The sequence below is a fragment of the Lonchura striata genome, chromosome 23 (assembly GCF_046129695.1).
Source record: "Lonchura striata isolate bLonStr1 chromosome 23, bLonStr1.mat, whole genome shotgun sequence".
Classification (NCBI taxonomy): Eukaryota; Metazoa; Chordata; class Aves; order Passeriformes; family Estrildidae; genus Lonchura; species Lonchura striata.
In genome coordinates, this window is record NC_134625.1 from 3,567,317 (window position 1) to 3,593,958 (window position 26,642).

Consider the following 26,642-nt stretch of genomic DNA (forward strand, 5'->3'; position numbering starts at 1 on the left):
CTCACGTGCCCTGAGAGACACAGGCACGTCCAGCAGCTCCTCCAGCAGCGCCTGCCCTGCGCACAGGCGAGGCTGGCTGTGTGAAATCTGTGCTGGGGGCATCCGCTTGATACCAGCTCCAGCCCAAAGCCGATGAGGAATGCACAGACTGGCAGTGCTGGACTGCATACTAATGGTGTGAGAGCTCGCAGGGAGCAGGGAAGAGAAAGGGAAGGAGCCAGACTGCAGCTCCTGGCTACCCACGATTGATTTATTACCAGGTTTGCTGATGAATGTGTGAGAAACGCTATTGGTGATAAAGCAGAAAGCCCGTAATTAAAGTAACAGCTTTCAGTTTTTAAGCACTGCTTGGGTGTTTTCTTGTCTCTGGCAAATTTTGTGGCTGGGTGCCACTCGGCAGCATCCTCCCCCCACCATCCCGAGCCTCAGCTGCCTTTGGCTCCAGCCTGGAGGCACTGTGCCAGCCTGGCAGCTGGTGAGGGGTAAGGTATGGTGTGATTTGGTCAGTGGCTGATCTGGGGAAGGAATGTGGCATTTTTGGAGCTCTGGTGGCAATGGATCTGTGCAAGGAAAATTCCTCTCCTCTTACACGTGCTAGAGGGCTAGGCAGGATCTGGGGGGATACAGGGCACTGGTGTTCTTCGCTAGTGTGCGGATCAGGATTCTCCTTAAATCCTTGCTGCACGTTGCAGAAGGTGCTCAGCACCTTCCTTACAAGCACTTGCCTGGTTTTTGTGCATTCCATGGTTTGCTCCTGCCCTGGCCAGCAGCTTGCATTCCTGGTTTTTGTGCATTCCCATGATTTGCTCTTGCCCTAACCAGGAGCTTGTGCGCCTGTTTTTCTTTGTGCATTCCATGGTTTGCTCCTGCCCTAACCAGGAGCTTGTGTGCCTCTTTGGTTTTCTTTGTGCATTCCCATGGTTTGCTCCTGCCCTAACCAGGACCTTGTGTGCTTGTTTGGTTTTTTTTGTGCATTCCCATGGTTGGCTCCTGCCCTGACCAGGAGTTTTCTCCCTCCTCCTGCCAGTGGACGTGCAGGTGCAGCCCAGCACTGCAGCGTGAGCACTCCACACCCACTCCAGCGCTGTCTCCTCCACTGGCTCAGAGCCCCTGTCCCAGCACCAACCCGCTCCATCCCCTCTGTGGAGCTCCTGGGGGGTGGGAGAAGAGGTCCTGCTGCTTGGTGGGCTGTGGATCCAGTGGAAATATCTGGTGCCCTCGGGTAGCAAAGGGAGCAGAGAGGCAGCGAGGCCCTGGCAGCAAGAGGCTGTGATGGATGGGCCGGTGGATAGGAGGATACGTGTGGTGAAGGATGGGGGAGAGGAGGTGAGAGCTCTGCCGGTGACAGATGGACAGACAAGGGGGGGTGTGGATGTGTGTGTGGATATATGGGCAGGTAGGTAGGGAAAGGGTCTCTCTGATGAGAGATAGATTGAGGGAGATGGATGGATGGGATATTTATAGTGATGGCTAGGTAGATAGAGCTGGATGTGTGTTGATGAATAGGTGGATGATGGATAGAGGGCAGGGATTGTGGGAGCTGGCGAGCTAAAGGGTATATATGATGCTAGATAGATTAGATAGAAGGATATATGTGATGATAGAGAGATAGTATAAGCAGCAGTCTGTGCGTCCCCAGCAAACTGCTGCTTTTAGCTGCTCCCTGCTCCGGTGTAATCTCATTTTGCCCTGGTAAATTCCTTATCAAGGCAGCTTAAAAAAAAAATCTCCTTAAAAGAAAGAAAGAAAAAAAAAAAACAGGAGAAAGAACAGATCACCACCAGTAGCACTTCCCGACTCCTCCGCCAACAGCCGCTGACCCGGGCTGGCTGTTTCCATGATGACAAATTAACTGATGCTCTGCAGCAGCTCCAAGTTTTCCCCAGCACCTGCGGCAGGGTCTGCCCGGGAGTCGACAGGGAGAGTCCGTCCCTGGGCTCCCACCTCCCTCCCCGATTTGGGGAAGCCTCTGTGTCCTCGGGCAGCCTCCACGTGTCCCCGCAGGGATGCAGGCACGCCAGGTCGCTGTGTGGGATGTCCCCGGTGCTGACTCTCGGGAATGGGGTGTCTGTCTGGGTGTTACAGAGCGCTCAGGCCATGCCTTTCCCCATTCCCCGGGATCCCTGTGCCTCTGATCAGATAACCCTGGTCCCCTCCTTCCTGACCTTATGGGGTTGGCAGAGAGGCAAGAAGCCCTCCTGTCCAGAGCCTGGATAAACCCCTGACATTTCCTATTCGTCCTCTTTCCCCCTCTCTTCCCCCTGGACCTCATGGAATAAAGAAGCAAGACGACTACATCGGGGTTAGAGCCTCTTTTGGATCTGTGCCCATCTCCTGATGTTCCTCCCCTCAAAGCTTTGTATCTCTGGGCTAGCCTGATAATTTAGGGGCTGAGAGAGAGAGAAGCATCATTTGGGCTCAGCGTGTTTTGGCAACCCCCGGGGCGATCCCCGGCGCTCACCACGAGAAGGGCGGTGAGATGAGCCTTGGCTCCTTTCCCTCTCCTCCTGCAAACAGCTGAGGGACCCGAGGGACAGATTGTGCACGGAGGAGAGCGAACTCCATCCAGGCTGCAGGATGCAGGGCTGCGCGCCGCTGCTGCATCCCCGAGCAGGCGGGCAGACTCGGCAGACGTGGGGAAGTCTGGCGTTCCTCTGCTGCTAGCAATTAAGATGTGCTAATGGGCTCAGACGAGCACCTAAAAAATGTGGATGTTTCACTCGAGCCTTCTGGAAGCTTTTGCTCATCTGCAAACATTCCTGCTGGTGAGAAACCAAAGCGTTCCGTGGCACAGACCTCCTCGTCCTGAGAAGGGAGATGAGGGCCGGTGTCCTTACAAATCCCATGGCTAATGGTAGGATGTGAATGGCTTGGAAATGGGTCTGAATGTCTCCACCAACTTCAACCAGCAGTTTTCTTACAGAGCCCAAACAGCCTGGCTCCTGAAACAGACTGCACAAGCCTGAACTTCTGAAATTTGGGGGGTAATGACAGGTTTAAGGGGGGATATGGGTGGCTCGGGAGAGCTGTACCTTCCTGGTGTCTCAGCCATGCAGAAAGGAAGAGGGCAACATGCGGCTGGGAGTTGAGGAGAAAAGGAAGCTGTGCCCTCTGAAACCCTGAGAGACAAAACCCCGTGGGAGTGTGCCCCACTGGATTCTCTCCCTTGTTCCAGTAAAGTTGCAGGACTCCTCTGTCTCCTTTACGGGCACTGGCTTTTCACAGCAGGATTTTCCATGCAGTCCCACACGTGGTATGGAAGGTCAGGGAGCCCTCGAGGTGTTTTCTGAACACGCCCACGGAGGTTTGACCTCAGCCTGCCTTTGGGAGCTGCAGGAAGCTGTTTTATCCATCTCTCTGTCTCCGTGTTGGGCTCACTGCTGGGGAGACACTGGAGAGGGACAGGAGTCCTGGACCGAGCAATGGCTGTGCCTCTGCTGCTGTGGGGATTTATTCCCACAACAGCCAAGCACTATTTTCAAAGGATTTGGTGAAAAACACACTTCAGACCTGTTGGCTTCACTGTGTCAGGTTGCTGGTGAGGAGATAGGTCATTAGGTTCTCCCTGGCTCTCAGGTGCACCCAAGAGGTGGTTGAAGGGGTGGTTTCCTCTGCTGATGCTCAGCACAGCAGCCAGGGCATCCTGGTGGATCTTTCAGGACCTGGAACCACAGGAGTCCCCACAGTTTGCAGGGAAAGGCTGTAGCTGGTGTTTTCTGGCTGGATGCAGACTCTGCACGTTGTGGAATCATGGAATGGTTTGGGTTGGAGGACCTTAAAGTCCATCTCATTCCACCCCCTGCCACGGCAGAGATACCTTCCACTGTCCCAGAGTGCTCTGAGCTCCATCCAGCCTGACCTTGGATACTTCCATGAATGCTCTGGACACCCTGTGCCAGGGCCTCAGCACCCTCACAGGGAATGATTTCTCCCCAGTATCCAATCTAAAGCTGCCCTGTGTCAGTGTGAAGCCATCTGCTCAGTCTCTGTCTCCTCCTCACCCCCCTCTGGACAACACATCCCTGCTCACTGCTCCAGGTACCCTGGAGTTCAGGAATGAATCGTGCAGAGAGCCCGTGTGATGCTGGGGACTTCTTTTTCCACCAGTGCCTGTCCCTTTGGGAACCAGTCGAGACCCATTTCTGGTGAATCTGGCTTCCCCTTTCCTAAAGTAGAAATAAATCCACGCAATAATCAAATATTTCCAGCAGACTGAGAGTCCCCTGCTCTCCTCCTAGGAGATCCCCTGTCATGCAGGCAGTGAGACATGGGGAAATGCATCTCCATGCAAATCTCTCTCCCCTTCCTTGGCAACTTCATCTCTTGATCATTTCTGACAGCCCAAGTTTTGTCAGCCAGACGCATTTGAGGCAAAAAAAGAAGGAAAAAGAAAAAAAAGGCAAAAACACAGCAAGTCAAAGCAAGTTGGAGGTGTGGTTGGGGGAAGGGAGAGGGAATAAGAAGTAGGAGGAAAAGGAAGGTCCCTGGAGACAGCAGTGAATATGTAAACTTTCTCGATTTCCTCTGCCTACTCATACCTCTGTGTGTTAACAACTAGACAGACATCTTGTATATATTTGATAAATAAGCCTCTCCATTTATTCAGAGGAGTGAATTTGTAGCTATTATGATTCAAATGGCATGACAGGTTCAGGATTGTTGTATTTTTTTGCTATTGAGTTTACAAAAAGAAAAAAAGAAACCTGAAAATTGCGAAATTCAAAGCAATTTTCTTTGGCTATGAATCCTCACAATGCACAGATAGAGACATAGAGTTATATATATATATGTATATACAAAAATAATGCAAAGGCCAGTCCAAGTGACTCTTCCCTCGAGACAGGAGGATGAGGGGTGCAATAAATAATTTAGAAATTGCTACCACCACTTGATTCAGAGTGATGGATCTGGCATGTGTTCCAACAAGGCACATGCTGTATTCATTATCCATTGAGCTACATTTTAATTTCTCCCTCATTAACCTTATCTGTGACTGGGGTTGTGCATCAAGTCAAATCCTTCGGATGTCAATCAATTCATTAGATGGTTGTTTAGTTTGTCATATGTGCTGTTATCGCTTATTAGGCTGCCACGCCGATCAATCAATCAAAAGGCAGCGAGGAGCTGGCTGGAAGGGACACGGGCAGGCAGCAGGCAGGCAGCATTCCATGGAAAGGGCTGCCTGGAGCACAGCCCACGCCGCCAAAAGGAGCAGGAGAGATTTGCAAAGTGGAAGGGAAAAAAAAATCCGGAGGCGCTCAGATGGTCGCTGTTGAAAACCACGGCTTTGTTGCAGGTCATTGAAGCAAGTTATAGGCACATAAAGATAATAATAATAAGGTTAGTTGAGTGTTTACAGTCAGGGCTGAAAGCTTGGTAGGAAAGATGTTATCTCACCATCCTGCTGGCAGAGCAAGACTCTCCTCCTGGCTGACCCTGCCTCGTTTCCAGCTGATATTTGCTACCCGTTGAGTTCCTCCAGGGTTTCCAGCTGATGGAGCATCAAAGAAAGCTCCTGGCTGGCTGGATCTACATTCCCACCTTCTTGGCACGGCTCATCTGAGCATTATTGCTGTTCATGGATTAAGTTAGAGGCCTCACCTGCCCTGTTAGGAGAGGGGCTGGATCCAGGACATCCCAGGAGCCCAATGTGCCCTCCAGCCCCAGCCCTTCACCGCCGTTTGCTTCCACTGGTGGCACAGGAGTGTACACAAAATGAGTACACAGAAGCTCGGTAAGTTCAAAAGAGAAAAAGACTCAGTTTATTCAAACATCTGGTATTTATAGAATTCCAAAGGTGACCATAGATTGGAGGATGAAACTACTACCTCTCCAACCACACTGGCCCAAAGATCAATCAATAATTTCTGTCAACCCACAGAGAAATATGTAAACTATTCTATTTTTACATGAAATTGTGTGGGAACTCTGACTCTCAAATATGTAAATTATCAGAAGGCTAAAGAAGTTTTATGAGAACTTTAAAACTTTCAAAAGAGCTATAAAATAAAACCTAACATTTTTAAAAATCAGGGCAACACAAGAGCACTTGGGTGGAGGCTGGATATGAGCCAGCAAGTGCCCAGGTGGACAGAAAGGTCAAAGTCATCCTGTCTTATATCAGCAATAGGAAAAATTTCTTCATCCAAAGGGATATCAAGCACTGGAATAGGCTGTCAGTGGTGGAGTCCCCATTTCTGGAGGGATTTAAAAGGTATAAATGTGGCATTTTGGGGGTATGATTTAATGGTGGCCTTGGCAGTGCTGGGGGAATGGTTGTACTTGATCTTAGAAGGCTTTTCCAACATAAATGATTCTGGGGCATGGCAAATTTTAATTCATTGCTCTGGCTGCCAGCAAATTCTCATGCAGAAACTCCTGTGGCAGTCCCCAACCTCTCCATGGAACACCCAGGAGAAGGTGACAGCCCAGCAAAGGGCTGCACGTGCTGATACATCCCAGACTTCTTATTCCTTCTCTTCTCCCCAGCATGTGGCTGTGAGTGCTGCAGGGCTGAGTTTCTGCACCAAAATAAAATAGGGACATCCAGAGAGCTTGTGGCTGTTCCATCCCTGGCAGTGTTCAGGGCCAGGTGGGGTGGAGTTCTGAGCAATGTGGTCTAGTGGAAGTTGTTCCTATACATGGCGGGGGGTTGGAACAAGATGGATTTTAAGGTCTCTTTCAATCCAAACCATCCTGTGATTCCACTAAATGCTGGTTAAGGTTTGTGTGTGTTTGTGAAGGTGCTGCTGGGTGTTTGCTGCCCACACTGATGGTGTTGGATGCTGCATGCCTGGGAAATCATCCCTCTGTGCCTTGATCCAGGCAAGCTGTGAAGTCCTTGGCACCGAGCTGAGCCCTTCCCACAAGCCCAGTCAATCCCGCCCTGCTCCAGGAGAGAAAGCCACTTCTCCTCCCACTTTGTGCCCCTGGTACCAGCTAATGAGTTCCTTTTCCACCTCTACATCCTCACCCTAATCCCGAGGCAGGGACACAAAGGACTCAGGTAGCACGACTTCGCCGCAGATGGAGTGAGACGGAGCAGCTAGAGGGGAGAAAAAATATCCATCACTTTGCTTATAAAGTGCAGCTGGGTCTGCAGCCATTCAGAGGAAATGGCTGTGGATCCCCCCTGTGTCATTCTTCAAAAATAGAGCCATTCTCCTCCAAGTGCTCTTCCAGGATTCATTTGAAACCCCTCATTGTAGCACGGCGGCTGTTGGGTTTGGAGCGCAGGGGTTGGCGGCTTTTAAGAGGTCTGCTCCTGCCACAGGTGTCCTTTGGTGACAGTGCCTCTCTATTAGGGTACAGCAGGTAGATGCCACTGCTCGGTGTCGGGGAGGCCGGGACAAGCAATCCTAGCAAGGCGCCGGCGTTTCAATTAACTGCCAAGACAGCCAACATTTCAGGACCTGTACATCTCTCTCCGCAGCAGCCGGGATGTATTGTATTATAAATAACAATAAGCAGGCCCAGTCAAAGGCTGTAATTGAATCTCTTCATTTTGCTGACTCGGGTGGAAAAGCCCCTTTGAGTGAATTATGCCGCAGGGGTGGGTGATTTGGGCGATGTGTAAAGGTAACACACTCGCTGTAATTAAAGCAAACATCCGTCCCTGTCGGTGCCGCTGCCCTCGGGGTGTCCAGGAGCTGCTTTGTTGGTCTTGCTGTGGGCAGATGCTGTTGCTGGTCTGGAGAGCATCACTCAGCTCTCCTAATCTATCCCTTCCCTTGAAGGGTGTTCCTTGACGACAGAGCTGTGGGTGTCTCTTGAAGAGGAAAAGGAAATCCCCTCCTCTTGAAGGAGCGGTGAGAAAGGACTTGCTGTTCCTCCATTCTCTTCTGGTTTTCCTTGTAGTGGTACTGCAGCCTCCTTCCCATGTTGCCAGCTGTTCCCAGGCTGCAAAACCCTCATTTTTGTGATCATGGGGACCTCCTTCTTGCTGATGACCTTCTGAGAGATGCCCATCTCGCTCACTCCAGCTGCAGGCACAGCGTTAAGGAATTTTTATGGACTCCAGCAAGTACTCGCTTTTGTGGCTGAAATGGAGTCATGCAGGCGGTGTTGCCAACAGGAATGAGCAGTTTAGTTGACCTTTGCTTAAAGCAGTAGCCTGGCATGTCTTTTGGCTAATGGAGAGAGCCAAAGGTTGATGCCTTCCTGTTCCCTTCCATCCCTTGCGCCCGACTGCTCTCGGCACACACCCTTCTCATCCCTTCTCTCCAATCCAATCCAATCCACTCCAGACATCTCCCCAAGGCCAGCACATTTTTCAGCCCAAATTCTGCATTGACAGAATATATTACATCTGCGGTGAGGTGGAATATAAAGTGAGGAGGAGTTACTGGGGGAGCACAGGGAAATGAGGTTTTCTCCACTGCGAGAGCACAGGGTTAAATTGGCAGCTTCAGCCAGAGCTTCTAGGTGCCTCTGTGCTGTTTCAGGTTTTTTTGGAGATTTTTTTGTTGAGAACATGCTCCACCTTTTTTCTTTTCCCCTCTAGAATCCACTTTGTATGTCACTTGCTTTTTCTTTTTTTATTATTATCTTAAACATCCATTATTTAGAAACCGCTGGAGCCTGGAAACCAATTTCCATGCTTATTTCAAAGAGTTTGCAGCATTTAGGTGGTTATGTACAGGCTATTACATGGACTGACCATGGGGAAACAGCCTGGCAAGGCCCTGTGGGGAGGAGACAGCAGGAAGGAGGGTAAATACGGGATAACTCCTGCCTGATGGATAGCTGTACCTCAGGATGATTGGGGGTGAAAATCATGGAGGATGAAAATCATTGCTGCTTTTGGGACAGGGTCCTGGCTGGAGGAGGGATGGGAGCCCATATTCTCCCCCTGAAAGGGGGGCCGTGGTGGGCAGTGCTGCCTCTGGACATCCTCCATCAGGATGCTGAGCTCCTTCCTGGATGGGGATGGGATTGTCACGAGTGTCCTTCACTGTTCTTGGCTTTGCAGGGCCCAGTGTGTAAAGCAGTGGATCCCTGCAGATGCTTTAAGCTACTCAAGGGATTAGGCAGGGCTATGAACAATCCCAGGATGGAGGAAATGTGGAGGCAGCTTGCAGGCAGCCTCATCCTCCTCCAGCCAAGGAAAGGGGTGGAGGGATCTCTTTGTCATGGTTTTGCCATTTGTGGGTGGGTGGGTGGTTGGGGAAGCCCCTGGTGCACGAGGGCTCCCTCTTCCCAAAAAACCTTGCTGCTCATGTTTAGGGCCAAGGAGGTGGTGGGAGGGAAATCCAGGATTGAGGGATTGAGTTCATCCCTCTTGTAAACCCGTCAAAGTCAGTGGAGTCACGGTGGGAGGAGAGCCGGCCTGAGAGCAATCCCTAAATGCCATTGCTCAGTGTGAGCCTCTGCTGAGCCCCGTGTGGGTCACAGGGATCCCTCACGGTGCCCCTTTGGTGGCAAGGGAGCACCGCAGAAGTCACCCTCACGAGGGCATGGACAAAGGGAAGAGCTGTCCCAGCAGGACATGCTCCTTTTTCCCAGTGTTAAGCCCGGAGTCTTTTATCCTGCAATTTCAAAAGAGCTGAAAAAGATCAATCAGTGCCATTATCTCTGCTTCTTGCAAACAGAAGGAAGGTAGCAGAGCTGAGCTGGGGTCAGACAAGCCCCTGCCCTCCCTGGGTGCTCCTATCCCTCTCGAAACTCCCCAGGGTGCCAACATGAGCAACTGGGGTCTGCAAGAGGTGCCATCCACAAGACATCTCCCCTCCTGCTGCCTGCTGGAAAATCAAGATAGAAATATAGAATCCAGGAAGGGTTTGGATTAGAAAAGACCTCAAAGCTCATCCTGTTCCACCTCCCTGCCCTGACAGGGACACCTTCCATTGTCCCAGGTTGGTCCAAGCCCCATCTAACCTGGCCTTGGGCACTGCCAGGGATCCAGGGACAGCCACAGCTGCTCTGGGCACCCTGTGCCAGGGCCTGCCCACCCTCACAGAGAACAATTCCCAATTCCCAATATCTCACCCATTCCTGCCCTCTGGCACTGGGAGCCATTCCCTGTGTCCTGTCCCTCCATCCCTTGTCCCCAGTCCCTCTCCAGCTCTCCTGGAGCCCCTTCAGGTCCTGGAGGGGCTCTGAGCTCTCCCTGGAGCTTCTCCTCTCCAGGTGAGCACCCCCAGCTCTCCCAGCCTGGCTCCAGAGGGGCTCCATCCCTTGGAACATCTCCGTGGTCTCTCTGGACTCATTCCAGCAGCTCCAGCTCCTGCTGCTGGGTGCCCCAGAACTGGAGGCAGCTCTGCAGGTGGGGTCTCACCAGGGCCAGAATCCCCTTCCTCTCCGTGCTGCCCACGCTGCTTGGGGTGCAAGATGAGCAACTTGGGATGGCTGTGTTGGGCTGGTTTGGTTTTCCAGGCTGCAGCCCAAACCTGGATGCTCTGCAAGTATCCATACAGCAAATCCAACCATGTCAGAGCTCCCCGGGCCTCAGCCTGCTCAGGGCCCTCTCCAAGCTCCCACCATCCTCATCCTCATCCTCACAAGGTTGAGGCCGGAATCCTCCTGTGGTGGGGGGAGGCAGGCAGCAGTGCTGTTGGAATTTTCTCCGCGTCGCTGTGAGTTAATTCATTCCAGTAAATCATCCAAAATAATTTGCGGCGAATATCAATTTTCTGTGTGAACTTCTCGCTGGCTGCACAGAAGTATCTTCTGCCGACACGGCTCCCTTATTCTGCTGATCTGAGACAACAAAGCAGCTGGGGAATAAACAGGAGGCGATGGAGTCCCCAGGGCTGCCAGCACCAGGGAGGTGCCTGGGCTGAAACTCACTCGTAGATAAAACCCAGCGAAGGCAGGCGATGATTAAAGGCTAATTTGCTGTCTGTGTAGTGTTAAGTGCCCCCCTTTCCTAACGAGCAGGAGGCACTGCCAACCGTTCTGCTCCGCCGCCTCTCTTTTATTTACCTTTTCAATTATTTCAAGGCTTTTATGAACTTTGATAACGAGCGCGTCTCCTCTGTGAGCCCTCTCCGTGCCGGGTCGGTGGCAGAGGTTGTGTTTCCTATGCTAAGATAGACTTAGCGGCAGATGTCTCTAAAATCCCCCCCAAAACCAAAGCAGAAACCCCAGGCTGCTCTGCCTGTCTCGTGATGGATTCAGCCTGAGCAGTGCTGGCTGTCACTTGGTCGACCTTTCTCCCCCACCAGCTGGTAGAGCAGAGCTGTCCCAGAGCCAAAGGCATGGCTGCTCGGAGCTCTGTCATCCCAGGAGGGTGGTGGCAGGGTGAAGAAGACTCAGTATTAGCATCTTCACCACCGTCTGCCCTCCAAAAAGAAAAAGAAAAAAAAAAAAATCCCAGGGAAGACTTTTGGGTTGGGTTGGTCGTTTTTAAGGATGGTATTTTGTGATGTTTTAAGCGTGGTATACTGTGTTTTTAATGTAATTTCATAGGATTCTATGATTGGTTCATCTCTGGCTGCGCCGTGGCTGTGTTCACACTGGGGTTTGGAAAACCTGGTTTGGTGCTTTGGCTTTTGCTCTCATCGTGATGGGAAAAGTCTTGCGGAGAGTTGGGATGAGGAACCCATTTTATCACAGTCACAGAATGGTTTGTGTTAGAAGGGACCCTGAGGCTCATCGTGTCCCACCCCCTGCCATGGCCAGGGACACTTTCCACAGACCCAGTTGCTCAGAGCCGTGTCCAGCCTGGCCCTTCTCCCACCTTTTTCCATGGAGAGGAGGTGCCAGGTGAGAATTTCTAAGTGGGGCTGTCAAGGAGAGAAAGGAGGAGCTCTTTCCCTGCTCCCAGAGCCTGGAAGCAGCTTATCCCCATGGTACCTACTGCAGATGGCTTCAGCATCACTTCTCAGGGGCTCTCTAGCCAGGTTTAACCTGGACTCAGGGATGGGAGTGCCTCGGGCTCCTCTGCAGGAGCCAGCAGCACTGCAGTTTCCTTCCTGCGGGAAGGAAAATCGCTCCTGCTTGGTGCTCAGGCTGCTCGAGTCCCCCACCATGCTGGGGACCTGGCCCAGCCCTGGGGAGCTCAAAATAGATCTGGGCCACCCATTTGGAACCGGTGCCAGGCCTGCACACAGGCTCCCGGTGGGGGAGGCAGCCCTGATTAAAAGAACTATTTTTGCAGAGCCTGGGTGCAGGGAGGAAGAGGAGATAATTAGCTGGTGGCAGTGGCTGCGCTGCAGGACAGGGCTCGGATGGGTCCCTGTGCTAGCAGGGAGATCCACACAGCCAGGAAAAACACTGCTGGGATCTGGAAAGGACTGGCTCCCTTCTCCTTGCCTCCCTCTCCAAAAAGCCCTGCTATTTTATTATCACTGTTTTATTTTCAGAGATGTAGCACCTGCTCTTGACTCCCACAGGGGGAGGAACCAGGGCGTCGAGGGCTGGTTGGGAATTGTGTCTGTGTGGTGAAGATCATCGGGAATGATTTGGGTGATGTTTTTCACCAGGAAGAATTTATTTGTTTGTTTGCTTATTTGCTTTTTAGATGGCTGTGAGACAGGATGAATTTTTCATGCGGAAAAAAATTCAAGTGTTTTATTGTTTGAAAAATTGGCTTTAAGTACACATGTGTATGTGTGCAGTTGGGAAAAAAAATGGAGCTCTTCAGTCATCTCCACTTATTTATTTATTTCTGTGATGCATCATGCAGATTTATTTAATTGATGGCAGCACCTGGAGCGTGTTAAGCACTTCCTAAGCTCTCCCAAAGACCAGGCTTTGGTTTTGTGCTCAGCCTAAGAATGGACAGACAGACAGACACAGCGCTGGAGGTCAGCAGAAGGGGAAGAGCTGCAGACAATTTATGTAGGAGCTAAATCTCTTCACTCTGAGCCACCCAGAGCCAGTACCTGCAGCTTCTCGGGGAGCTGGATTAGCTCCTTCTCACCTCCCCAGAATGGATTCAGTTTATATATATATATATACACACATATATATATATATTCACACACACACACACACACACACACACACACACACACACATATATATATATATAAAATGTGTGTGTATTTCTCTTTCATTTGGCTGGGATAGAAATTGCTGAGTCAAAGATTCATTTTCTTCTCGAGCCCCTTGGAAGGCAGATAAAGGGGCTGGCGGCATTTGGCAGGGCCATAAATAATGCATAGAGCACAGGAGCAGGCAGCCCAGCCCTCTGCTCCCACCAGAAGATTTCTCCATAACATATTACCCTGTCTCCCAGTGCCGGCGCTTCTTCACTCACCTTAGGCTAACATCTCCTGCTCAGAGAAATAAATAAATAAATGAGCCTAATAAAGCCTCTGGTTACCAGCATTCCTGCCTGATCCTATCGCTGCAGCCCTCGGAATGCCCTGCTCCGAGGGGTGTCCTGGCTTTACTGCTTCAGGAAGGCACCGTGCTCAAGGTGACGTGAGGACAAGGGGAAAAATGTGCCTGATTATCCTGCTGCCATCCCCCCAAGGCTGGACCGCTGCCTTCCCACCATCCCCCTTCATCTTGGGGATAAGGCTCTTGTCCATTTAAATGCAGAAAATGTCCCTGCGCTGAGCTGGAATGCCAAATCTGAGGCACCTGAGAACGTGGAGGAGGTTCAGATGCAGCCGAGGTTGGGTCTCCACCCCCACAAGGTGAGGCAGAAAATGCCTCTTAGGATTCACTTTACTCTGTATCATTGATCAAATTGCTTCCAGCTGCTCCCAGAAGTCTTCCCCTCCTTTCCAGGTCTTGCTGCTGGTGGCCTGAGCCTCTCCACTGTTGGGTGATGGTTTGGGAAGGTTTGGTGACAGCCCAGCTGAGGTGTGGCTCATCCTGTGTGCTCCACACAAAGCTCTCGCCTGCTCAGGGTGGGAAGAGGCTCCCGTGGAACAACGTTGTGAGTTGTGAGCTCTCAGCAGTGCTCCAGGGCGGAGCAGAGAGCCCTGGCACAAAGGGATGAGGGTGTTCAGGGGCCTTTTTCACGCAGTCCCGCACCGTGGGGGGCTTCAAAGGCCCTTTCCCTTCCCTTTGAGCTGCCGGTTCAAACAAGCCTCAGCTGTCAAAGAGAAACCTGAGCAAAACCGTTGCAGTTCATCCGCTTGCCATCGAGTCCAGACGCAATAAATTGGTCCCAGGCTGGCACAGGGGATCCAGGTGAATAAATGGAACGGGGCCCCCCTGTCTCATGCACATTCAGGAGGTGCTGCTGAGAGAAACCGAAAAGCAGCAAATGTCAAATCGATAGAAGAAAAGTCTTTCTTCCTTTTTTCTGCCTGCTCAGAACACACTGCTACACTCCTGAAGTTTCTCAGCCTGCTTTTCCTTGGTCTTTGGCCTCAAATCCCTTGTCAGGAGCTACCTTTGAAACCAAAGAGTAGCTGTGGAAGGGTGAGAGGGAAAGACACATTTCCCACCCGACCTGGACAACCTTGGAGAGTTTGGAGGAGCTCTGAACCATCCCACTTCAGGGTGCCAGGCACCTTCTGGCTGGGGAGGGCCAGGAACGGAGCTTGGCTTTGGAAGGGTAGCCCAGGAGTGCCATCTTCAGGATTGTCGTTACCTTTTTTCCTGAAGTTCTAACGAGCAGGTTGGGTGCTGCTACTGCAGTTTGAGCTTGCTGAAAATCCTCTGTGGCCAAGTTTCCCGTGTTTTACCCTAATTCTCCTCCCTGGCTCCTGCTGCGCCCATGCATGCTCCAGGCAATGCCTCTTCAGTGACATTTCTTTGGGTATCATTGTGCTTAGTTGTTTGATTCCACATTTTCAAGGGTATTTGGAGGAAATGTAGATGGTTCATTGACTGGTATTTGAAGGAAGCGGCAAATTTAATTAAAAAACATGAGGCAAAATTAGTAGTAAAGGAGACTGATTGCAAGGTTTGATGTAGGGCAGATTTAGGTATGGCACAGGAGCACCGGGGAGCACTGGCTCCCTGCTCCGTCCCAGTTCTCTGCCCTTGGGGAAAATAATAACAAGGAGAAGCAGAGGGAGAAAGAAAGGGGGAAAAAAAAAGCTGGTTTTTATTGTTGTTTGTGATTTTTACATAAATTTTTCAGATTGCACAGCCTGTCTTGTCTTTTTTTTCCCCTGTCTGCTCTGTTTAATGCAAACGGCACCTTCCCGCTGATTGCAATCACACACTGATTGAGAGCAGCTCCTCTGCCCGGGCTGGCAGGCAAGGAGGGAGCTTTAACCCTTTCTCTCACTTCCCTCTTTGCTGTCTCACTCCTTCCTTGCTTTCTCCCCTTTGGAGCCCGAGGACTCCAAACCCGCTCCCCAAACCTCCTGCTTATACATGCGCCAGAGGTCCACGGCGCTAACAGTAAATTTATTTTCATAAGTGAAAGCTTTGAAATAGATACTGACCTGCTGCTGCAGGGCACGGGCCCAGCTCCAGCTAACATGATTAGGAAGAAACTTTTCCTGCAGACGAATCCTTGCCTATCTGCCTGCTGCAGCCGTGTGCGCCGGGATGCCGGGAGCAGTGGTCACCAGGAGAAGCAGAAACCTTGGCTTGGTGGATCTTTGTTTTGTCCCAGTTCTTGTTTCCTCCTCATCACTGCTGCTTCCCGTGGTGCATCCAACAGCACCCGGCCCTCGTGGCCCCTTTGCTCCTGGCAGGTGGAGTGGTGGGGAGCAGCCTCGCAGCTCACAGAATCGTGGAATGCTTTGGGTTGGAAGGGACCTTAAAGCTCACCTTTTTCCATATGATTTCTCCTTTCCATTTCTCCAAGCATACATGTTGCTCCCAGTCTTGTCCAGCTTGGCCTAGAGCACTTCCAGGGATGGGGCATCCACAACTTGTCGTGCAGGTGCTTTGCCTGCTCCCAGGGACTGGGATCCAGAGATCCCAGTGGCCATTCCAGCAGCATTTTGGCACAACTGCTGCTGGAGCCCTCTGGGCTTTTTGCTAATTCCCATCTTGTGAAAACTCATAAAAGCTCTTAAATCTCCATAATCCTTAATCCAGTGGGCACACACCTTTTCACAGCGGAGATGCACAGGCTGTGGGAATGGTCCAGGAGTTTGATCTCAATTCCACGTGTTGCCTTGGGGCTTGGATCACAGCACATGGGAATCTGCCAGGCACCAGGTGTGATGAGAATCCTCCCAAAAAAGCCACTCGCTCCCGTCTGGCTGCAGATTGTCCGAGTGGGATGGAGCAGCTGAGTATCAGCGAGGCCACTCTGCACGGGGCTGAGAACTGCACTTCTCCAAGGCTGACAGCTTCACACCCAGTGGTGCAACCTGGTTTTGATGCATCATGAAAAAATAGGAGCAAAAGCCACCCAGGTCCTTTTTTGCCAGGGCTGGGATTCTGCTGGGAGGGAGCTCAGCAGGGCCAGGCGTGTGCCTCCCAAAATCTGGCCGTGCCAGATCCCTCCCTTCTCTCCCTCTGCGATAAAGGTGCCCCAGGAGATGGGGAGGGGAGGCTTTGCAGGCACAGCGATGCCTGCAGAGGTCGGGAGTGAATGTGGTCCACGGGCTGATAAGTTACCTGAGAAGGGAATGACTTCAGGGATTGGATTGCCGTTGCCCAGCTCGGTTACGTGGAGATAACATCGTGGTTTGAGACATCGATCACTTCAAAGGAACCTGCAGAGGGATTTTAATGCCTCGCAAATTGCTTTTGCTTCTATTCAATTTACATTCACGATTGCACAGAGCATATTTAGGAGCTTTCCAAACTGCCACAAACAATGACAAATCTCTCCTGAAATGTTCTCCTGTTGCAGTAAATTTGACCTGACAAAAGAGAAGGAGAAACTTCAGCCTCCTTCAGTGCCATAAGGGTCTCCTAACCCCACAGAGAGCTGGGGTTTGGGCTCGCCAGCCCCAAACCTCTGTGGGAAAGGCATTGGTGCGATGCTGCAACATCTGAGGGCTGGGTCAGGATGTTCTGTGTGAGAGAAGTCACTGATCCTGAAATTACTTCCCTGTGGAAAGTCTTATTGATGGAGTAAAGCCTCTGAAAGGGCTGCTGTGTAGATTAAACAGAGTGTATTCCTGGCAGTGGGATATACACTGCCCTTGCCACTGGGGACATGGTAAGGAAAGACAGGGATTGCTTCTGCACCAGAAAAAACCCTCCTTGCTTTAGCTGGGGCTGTGAGGTTGAGCCTTGGTCCCAGTGCCCATGGGAAGGACTGATTGCCATCCTGATTAGCATAAAAATGAGTGGATTGGGAAGGAAGCAAGCAGCTAGGGAAATAGGAGTGTGCACAAGGACATGGCAGCATGGCTGGGATTTGTAGCATAGGCCTCTTCTCATATAAGACAGAGTCTCCAGGCCATTTTTTTCAGGGATTCTTGCCATGGCAAAAGGCACAAGAAGTGCCTCTGGGCTGGGATGTTTCTCTCTGCAAGGCAGGCTCAATAGTCCCACCAGCCCTGTCATGACCTCTCCAGCTCTACCCAGCCCACCATCCTATGGGAATTCTGCTAATTGAAATTTAATCAATGCAGAGGTGATTGGTTTGCTGGGGAGAGAGGATCCCTTTCTCCTGCCAGGGGGACAGGCTGTGCTGGTACCTGGGGGAACATAGGAGTCCACAGCCTCAGCTGGGGATCCCAGCCGTGCTGTTTTGGGATTGCCAGGCTGCTCCAGTGTGACTGGACCTGATCCTCATGGTTCAGGAGATACAACATGCCTTCAATAGCTGCTCCTTATGCTCCCAGTGGCCTCTTTGCTCCCATACCCATGGCTTTGGCATTGGGATCTTTCCATGGTTCCTGATGGAGATAGGGCCGGGAGAGGAGGGCAGATGCCAGGAGAAGGGAAGGATATCTCAGGGTCTGGGTGTCGGGATGACCCCAAGAGTGTAAAAGTCCTCATTTCCCAGCCCTGCAGCCAAAGGAGGAGTTGGAATGCTCAGGGTCGGCTTCTCAAGGTTGTTTATTGTCCCTTATCCAGAACATTCTTTCTCTGACCTGCTGAGCTCTGTCCAGCAGCTTGGCCATGGCATTCTGTCTGCCCTCAGGGCAGTGTTTGCATTTTATAACAAAAACTGCCTGTGCCATGTTTACAATAACGTGTCAATATCTGTCATTTATGTTGGACAGTGTGTTTGTACCTTAAACCAACAGAAAAGTGTCACCAGCACAGCAAGACATGGAGGGCAAGGAGAAGAAGGAGAAGGAGAAGAAGGTCAGGACATGCCCAAATCCCTCCATCTTGTCCCCCTGAACCCCATTCTAAAAACCCCAAAATTCTACTTTTTCACCCTGTGTTAACTCAACTACCACACTGCTCAAACCCTTGTGGCTTGTAATTCCTCATCCAGAGCTGGCAGTTTTTTCCACGGGCTAAAATGGAAGTCACAGCTGTTTTTGACTTTGTGCCAGGGTCTCCGAGCCCCCTGCCAGGGTCTGGAGCCATCCAGGGCAGCCAGAGGGATGTGCTGGACTCCCACAGGATATTTTTGCCAGGCAGCCTCCAGGGCTTGCTTCTCCCCAGCACAGCTTTTTCCCATGCTTCCCAAGCCATGGTCAGGCAAAGAACCCTCTTGCTGGAGCCTAATTTCATTACAGATGTTAATTCTGACCCTGCCTGTGCATATTCATGAGGCAGTGGTGTCCTTCCGCTGCCATGGACAGCCAGGATGAACTGCCATCACAGCACACAGCGGGTGCACAGCCCAGGAACGGGAGGGTGCCACGCTCAGCTCAACCTCATTCCCCTCCAGCTCGTACCTGCTGGTTCCTGGAGGCTTTAAAAGCCAGTGCAGAGCTGCAATGGGTTTGCCCCAAAATTCCCACTGAATTTTTCCAGCAGCATTTGTTGCCCCAAAGGACTTCTTCAAGTCCACGTTGCCCCTATTTGCTTAGATGCACCTGGATGACCCCCAAAGCACCCCTAAACTTTCACAATTAGATTCCCAAATGGAAATCTATAGATTGCAGAGGCCAGCTGAGCTCCTTGGCATGGCCAGGACATCAGAGTGAAGCCTCACATTGTGTCCATGTCCTCAGATTTGCTATGTGGTACCTGCCAGAGCATCTCCTGCTCTGATAGAGCCAGAGATTTCAGCTGGGAAATGTCAGCTAGCCTTGGATGGATTAAGGGGTTTTGGCATCATTCCTGGCACCTTTTTATCTCGTTGCTCCATGAAGCTGTGATCTCAGGGATGACGGTGCTCCAGGGGAAAGCAGCAATCAAATGCAGCAAGGAGCAAAGCTCCTACAACAGAGCAAAACCTATTCCCAAGGCCCCGAGTGTGGACAGGCTTCCCAAGTCCTTTTATTCAGCTGGTGTTTCTGTTTGGGAATGGTGTGTTTGGCACTTTCCCTGATTTTCCTGCGCTTTGGGGGTCTGAGATAAAGCCTGTCAGTATTACTTATCTGTCCCAGGAGACTGGGAAGGGCTCTGAGGAGCTGGAGGCTGTGGTGGTGTTTCTGCTTTCCAGCTGGAGCTGGGTACAGTGGGGCAGCCTCTCTGTGTGGGGCTTTCAGGCTGGTATCTGGCACTGCCACGTGCATCCGTGTCCCAGCTCTCTCCACCTCATCCCCTCCGTTTTGGAGCCACGCGGCAGCAGAGCACAAAGCTGCTCTGTCCCCTGGGCCCTCTTGCCCTTAGATGGCTGCAGAAGGCTGCCAGCCCCGTTTCTGGGCTTGATTTAATCCTGGTTTTTGTGTAACAGCCTGGAAATCCTCATGGCCATCAGGGCACAGCACATTAGGGATCTAGAGACACGTGTTCAAACCTTGTTCTGGGCTCCTGTGGAAATACTCCCACGGCTGTGTCAACTCTGGCGAGGTGCTGGGATGCACAGGCAGAACTAGATTACATTTAGAAAGTCCCTTCCCACTGCAACTATTCCATAATTCTATTCTGTGATCTTTCCCAGATGCTTGGGATACCCAGAGAAAATGAACTGATTTCATCCTGGTGTCTTCTCCCAAGTGTTGTGTTTGGGCAGGGAGATAGATTTGAGGCTCCAAAGAGTGAAAGAACATGATCCATGGGCATGGGAGCGCTGGGTCCTCCTCCTGTCCAGGCAGGTTATTTCCTCCAGCATATCTTTGATCTGCACTGAATGCTGTCAGCTTTTAGGGCTCAACCCCTTTCCCCTGGATAGCCCTAGAAAGGCACAGAGGAATTCTGAATGTTCAGTCTCTGCTGCCCTGTCTGCTGCTTTGTCTCTCCAATTCCAAGTTGGCACTGTAGAAAACATCCTGCTTATATTCCTTTCCCCTGCCTTGCCCCTTTTCCACTGAATCAGTGGATGCACCAGGGCTGATCATTAATCTTCTGTGGCTCTGAGCTCTGCTGGAAAATCTGCTGGGGTGAAGCTGTGCAGTCATTGCTGCGCAGGGCTCTGACCCTGCTCAGGGCTCAAGAGGGTCCCTGAGGTGTCACCCAGCTGGTGGCACGGTGTGGCTGTGCTGGCTGGCAGCAGGAGCAACCACTGGAGCTCCCTCTCCTCTCCTCCTGCCTGGAGCTTGCCAGGTCGCATTGCACGGGAAGAAATGGGAAAGTCATAAATCAATCTCGAGTGTTTCTCTTCTCTTTAGGGGTAAAATAATAACCCCAAACAAAACAAGGTCTGGAGAAAGGAATTCCTAATGACAAACTTACTTCGGCTAGGACACCAGGGGCTTCAGCAATATGAGATTAAACCTGCTGTGCTGAGACTCTATTACTCCATATATTACTGTGTGCTGCTGGACTGATGGTTCTCACAGGCGGAAATATAACCCTTGGAAATGTCATGGCACATAATAAAGAGACCTAGCAGGGGAGGCTGGATGGCTCTGGGGATTGATAAAGCTTTTACAGCACCAGAGATGCTGTGAGGAGGGGTGGGTGCCTGCTGGAGCTCGCACACTTTGCTGGTCCCTTTGTTAGATGGCTCCAAGGGAGAGGTGACATGGGGGAAATTCTCCTGGAACAACTCAGTCTGGCCAAGTTTGCTTTGGCAATAAAGCAGAGACCTCAAAATGAAAGCTTGGATGAATAGTTGCCTCCTTGTGCAGTCCTCAGCTGTGTTTGTCCCCAGAGTGGCTGTCACACTTATACCTCTTCATTAGCTCTTAATACTTCCCGTGTCCTCTTGGCGTTGCAAATCCCTTGGGGACAGACGGTTTCCCTGGGAGCCCGGCTGGGTCTCCTGGGTTTGTGTGAGACCTCGCAGTAAATCTCTTGGGAAATGTCTCCCTAATGGCTGGTGGATGGAGCCATCTCAGGGGGAAAGCAGGCAGCACTTGGGATCCTCGCCAAGGCCCTTGTAACAAACCCTCGAGGGTAGCAAAAAGCATTTTCTCATTGGCATGTGGATCTATAAATCCTGGGTTGGGGAACGAGCACAAGCATGAGATGCTGGATGAGCTGATGCCAGTGGGTCTGTGTGTGCTGTCCCCAAAAATCCCACTCACCAGTGCTGTGCCTAACAGGGCTCCCTGGTAGCCCTGCTTGGTGGCTGGAGTCTGTGAACCTTCCCATCCTTCCTTGGCGGCTGCGGGCTCGTTAAGGTGAGAAGAGGGAAATAAATCTCCTGGAACTCATGAACTATTTACAGCAGTGCTGAGCAAGCAGTCTGCAATTATTTATTTATTCTCCCCAGGACGCTGCACTGGTGAACCCAGAGAGTTGGGAATGCTGCCAGGGCTTCCCAGTGCAGCCCCACACTGCCTCCTCTGCATGGGGCTCCCAGTGGGCAGGCAATTCCCTGAAGACCCCAAAAAGCAGCACACATGCCCTGGAAGCATCTGTGAGCTGTGTGTGTCTTTGGAGGGAATAAAACCCAACCTTTCCTTGTGCTGAGGTATTTTCAGCCCTGCCCTGGCTCAGCATTCTTGTGCCCAGGGCTGCAAAAAGAAGGAAAATCATTGTGGAAGAGGAGGATATTTTGCAGGGAGATGTGCTGGAGTGACCTGTTGCATGTGAAATGTATCTGCAGCTGGTTTGAGGTGTAAGGGAGGATCAAAAAATGCTTTGGATTGGAAGAGACCTTAAAGATAATTTTGTGTCACCCCCTGCCATGGGCAAGGACACTTTCCACTGCAAATATAACTCCAAGCTCCATCCAGTTTGGCATTGAGCAATTCTGGGGATGGGGCTTGATTTTCTGAAATAGCCATGTTCCCCTGCATCATTCCCAGACAATCAATAGATATTTATGAGTGGCCCTCCCAGTAATTACACAGCCTCCTGTGTTGTGAAAACAGGTCCTTTAAACAGCCAAGAGGCAAGTCAGGGTTTGCTGGGCCTTATCCACAGGACCCTGATGTGCATAGGGATGTGTCTGGGAGGCATTGACCTGTTGGCCTCCCCTTCCCTGTCCCTGTGCATTTTCTGCCTCAGAATTAGGGCTGATGGAGAGGATGCTGTGAGGATGAAGGAATGGCCCCTTTCCCTTTCCTGGCAGCACTGGAGTCTCCTTACTGGCACTCATGTTTCTTCAAAGGCATTTTCTCACTGTGGGGCTTATGGGCCAAGGACACTTCTCGCCTTCAGCTTTATATCTGTCAGTTTGATCAGCAAATGGGGGAGAGGGCCATAAAACTGTGGAGGCTGAGTCCTAGTCCCTTTAATCCCTCCAGGAGGGCCGGCGTTATTTCTCCGCCGGGAGCGCTAATAGGATTCTAATACGCTGGCAAATGGGATTTTTTACAACTGCCATTCTGCACTTACGGAGATGGTGTGTCACCGGGATAGCCCTATAAATTCTGCAGATGGAGGGGGCTGGTGACTTGGGAGGGGGAGTGGTGCCTTTGCTGATGGTGTTTGGGAAGGATTGGCCGGATGGCTCATTGCTCTTGGAGCATCACCATGGCTTGACTGGGCGGTGTTGTTGGGTTGGTGGTTGGGCTGATGGGACAGGGGTGGTTTGGCTGTTTCTGGTAGAATTTAGGGTTGGTGTCTGGAATTTTGGACTTACCCTCCTTGCTCCCTTTGTGCTGTCTTTGCTCCCTCTGTGCCCTCCCCCGTGCATGTGTGTGCCAGGATGAGCATCTCTTTGATGTTCTCAGCAGGCAAAGCAAGGAGTTGTGTGCTCTGTGGTGTTCACATTGGCTTAAAGGGATTGCAAAGCCCTCATAAACCTGGGAATGTTGTGGTAGGATCCGTTTGTTCCTCCCCTCCATTGCTACCCCTGCCTGTCTCCTCTGTCACAGTGGCTGGAAGGTTCCAGTGTGAAGGTCACATCCAGTTCCCAGCTGCCTTTCCCAGCCCCAGTGCTGGGCCCAGGCCAGTGGGACCATCAAATCTGTGGAGTGGCAGGACAGTGGCAATCACTGTAGGGTGGCCATGCATGGAACACCTGCCCTGGTCAGGGAAATTCCCTGGAAGAGCAGGAATATCATGCCTTTGGAACCCTATTGCTTGCCTTGTGTTGGTGCACATGGAAATGTTGATGGAATTGTAGGACAGTGATATATTTATGGCCTTGCTCTAAATCCCTGGGCTAGAGCAGGGCTGGCGGAGAGGGCAGGCTCCATGGATGCAAATGGATCCCACTCCATTTGAACATCACTCTGGCACCCATGGGACACACCAGGAACTGCCCTTCATCCCCTCCTCAGCAGGCTGTGCCTGGCTCGAGTGCCAAAGCCATAAATATTGTATCAGTGTATCCAATCTCAGCTCTGGATTGATTTTCCTCCAGCCTTGATCGCGGGAAGGCAGGGAGACGGGATTATTTTCCAGGGCAATCACAGGTTGATGGCTCCTTGCAGCTGCTTCCACACTTTCTGCCATCAGTAAATAAGCAGCTCCCCATGCTGTGCTCAGAGTAGCACCTATTTCCCTGGGACATTCCCCAGGGTTTCATCCTACTCTGCTGCAAATTGGTACAGGAGAGTGGCCCGACCCTTCTTGTTTTACAGCAGCGTGGGCATGTCGGTTTTATCTTATCTATTATCACCTCTGCCCAGAGCTAACAAGATCTCATCTACCTCTCTCGCAAATCTTATTTGTCATCACATTCCTACAGCTGCCCAAAAGTCCCACCCTGACGTCAGGAATCCTCATGCCAGGCGCTGCACAGGTTGATTGTGAGAGACAGAGCTGCCCCACAGGTAATAGAGCAGCTCTCCTTACTCCCACTTTACAGGCAGCTGAGCCGAGGGGAAACGCGTGGTCCAAGTTAATAAAAACTCCTTGAATAATCCCCCTGTGATTTTTCCAAGGTTATCAAGGCAGACTGAGGTTTGAAGAGAGATGTGGAGAGCGCTAAACAGAAATCTGGCAGTCTGTAAACAGCTCGCTCCAGGGTTTTAAATTGTCAGGATGCAACCAAAGCAGCAGAGTTCCTTTCCCAATTAAAAAATGAAACAAATTTGAAAAGTTCTGCATGTAAATCGGTGCCAGAGAATGAGCTCGTGTTGTGCAATAAATAGGTGAAGGCAGGAAAATGTCACATTTTATTGAGGGAAAATCTGTGATGGGAGAAAATATCTTCTCTGAGACTGATATGTTTGGGGAAAATAAAATAGCAGCAAAGTGGCTTTTTCAGAGTCTCAGCTGCAGGAGGAGGTGGAGGAAGTAGGGTCCCTGGTAGGGATATCACAGATACCTCTGCACCCAGGACTTAGGAACTTCATGGAAAAGGGCTCCTGAGCTGTCACCGGTTCTAGCATAGAGTTAATGCAAAATTGGGACCATCTGTTGCACTTCAGGATTTGCTTCCCACGCTGTTCCCTCCTCCCTCAACACATCTGGGCAAGGAGAGGTGGTGAGACAGCTGCTGGGGATAGCAACCCTTGAACTTACCAAGTGGTGTGTTAGCTCAGGCTGCTCCAAATTCTTCCAGATTCTGAAAATCCCACACTTTTCTCTGCTTGGAGCAGTGACCGCAGCTCTCTGTGCTCCCAAAGTCCTGGATCTGGGGTCAAATCAATGTGACGTCTCACAGGTTTTGCTGGGACTGGCTGGGATGTCCTCTCCTGGACCAGGGGACTCTCCAAATCATAGAATCATGGAATCAAATAAGACTGGGAGAGACATCCAATGTCACGGAGTCCAATCTTTGACCAACCACCACCTTTGCAATAAGACCAGAGCACTGAGTGTCAGGTCCTGTCAGAGCCAGGGCTGCATCTTCCCTTCTCCTTTCCTCCTAGAAAAGACAGAGGAGATATGTCCCTTGGACAAATTCATCTGGTCTTGTCACCTTGATTTTTACTCTTTGGAGTGAGACTTTGCAGGAAATCATCTGGAATTGTGGCTCTGTGTTGCAAACCTTCAGTGGTGTGTGGGTGTATTTTGGTAGGTCCTGCTCTCTCCATTTGCTTTAACCCCAGGATATTCCATTCTCTGCTCAAACCTGTCAGGGTGTACTGCCTACTAAGGTGAGAAGCAGGAGAAAGAGATGAGATTTTTTTTCCTGTTTTACTCCCAGAATTGGTTGTGACCAAATCCATTTGCTTGACAAGCAGTCAGGAGATCGAGGATTTGGACTTAGGAGAGGAAAAAATGCATCTCTAGGTCAGTATTGCAAACCAGGATGGGCCCTGGAAGGGCTTTTCCACCACCTGAGGCATCTGGCTCTGGGCATTGCTGGCAATGTATCCCAAACAATGGGATTTCAACAGAAACATTCATTTCTGCAGGTAGGAACAAACACTGACAACAAACAGCTCAGCAGTGAGTGCAAGCAAGGCAGAAGAAAGATGAATAGTTGGCTTGTAGAGAACTGTTTTATTCCTGTCCCTACCAGAATAGGATGCTCTTTTCCCATTCAGAAGAAAAATTAGGTTGTAGTGATGATCTTTGGGTTTTATTTGTAGAAGGGATTTCATGGGGGGAAGACAAACAAGGAGGAGAGGGAAGACAAAATAATAGAATTATTTCAGTTGGAAAAGCCCTTTAAGGTCACCAAGTCCAACCAAACCAGCGCTGCCAAGGTTACCATTATCTATGTCCCCAGGTGCCTACATGGCTTTTAAATCTTTCCAGGGATGTCAAATTCATCCCTGTCTTGGACAGCCTGTGCCAATCCTTTCAGTGTAGAAATTCTCCCCCATATCCAACCTAAACCTCCCTTGGTATCACTTGAGTCCATTTGCTTTTGATCTTCCTATGCTCTTGTTGAACCTTTGCATGATTTTCCATTCAATAACTTTATGTTAAATATTCTAATTGATTTTTTTCAATGACAGTTGAGCATGGAAGAGTCTGAAGTTTTGTACGCCCTACCAAGGATACGATGGATGTGAAAGTCGTGCATGGCCAAGCCTTGTTAGGAGCTGCAAACTCTCTAGTTGACGGGAAATGGAAAATAAGACAAATAGATCAATTTTCATTGCAGCAAAAGCTTAGCAGTCGTGGGCTTCAAATTTCCTCTGGGGTCTAATGTTGTTTAACTTGTTTCTTAATGGTCTGAAACACGGGGTGACTGGGGCTGTGGCCTTTGACTGCAAGAGAAATATAAAGTTGCCCTAATAATGGAGCGTTGGGAGTTATGAAAAGGAACTGGATAAATTAGATTGTGGCCTTGTGTGTGGCAATGGCAGTGTCCTCCTGGAGAGATAACGATCAGTATTAACTGCGGGGAAGGAAAAAACAGGCCAAATCTGCTGTATGTGGAGAATCTATTCCAGATACTGGGGTGGGTGATGCTGTGTTCATGGAGTAGTGGGATTTCACACATTCCCAGGGATTGCAGAGGGGCAGCTCCAAAATACGAGTTTCTGGGCTCAGCAGAGATGTGAGGAAATTAAAGTGCTGAGGAGGGTTCTGTGTGTGATTTTATGGCAAGGAAAAGC

The 26,642-nt window shown here is 50.7% G+C and overlaps 1 protein-coding gene across 1 annotated transcript in view; it reads left to right on the forward strand.

Moving 5' to 3' along the window:
• Positions 1–26,642, forward strand: part of LOC110468166 (protein CEPU-1) — a 361,279-nt gene that overhangs the window by 44,537 nt on the left and 290,100 nt on the right. The window lies entirely within an intron of this gene.